This window comes from Oncorhynchus mykiss, chromosome 22 (genome assembly GCF_057628025.1).
Source record: "Oncorhynchus mykiss isolate SJ-2025 chromosome 22, ASM5762802v1, whole genome shotgun sequence".
NCBI classification, from domain to species: domain Eukaryota; kingdom Metazoa; phylum Chordata; class Actinopteri; order Salmoniformes; family Salmonidae; genus Oncorhynchus; species Oncorhynchus mykiss.
Window position 1 is genome coordinate 57511615 of NC_143043.1, and position 333 is coordinate 57511947.

Here is a 333-nt window from a genome sequence, read left to right on the forward strand (position 1 = left end):
CATTTTAGTGTATCAATGTCTACATCCTCATCAACACAATCTAATCGTATTAGTCACATGCACCGAGTACAACAGGTGAAATGCTTACTTACGAGCCCCTAACCAACAGTACACTTTCAAAAAAATATGAAAAAGAATTAGAGATAAAAGTAACAAGTAATTAAAGAGCAGCAGTAAAATAACAATATATACAGGGGGGGTGCCGGTTAGTTGAGGTACTATGTACATGTAGGTGGAGTTATTAAAGTTCTGCATACGTGACAACAGAGAGTAACAGTGGTGTGGAGAGAGGGAGGGGGGTGGGCAATGCAAATAGTCTAGGTAGCCATTTGA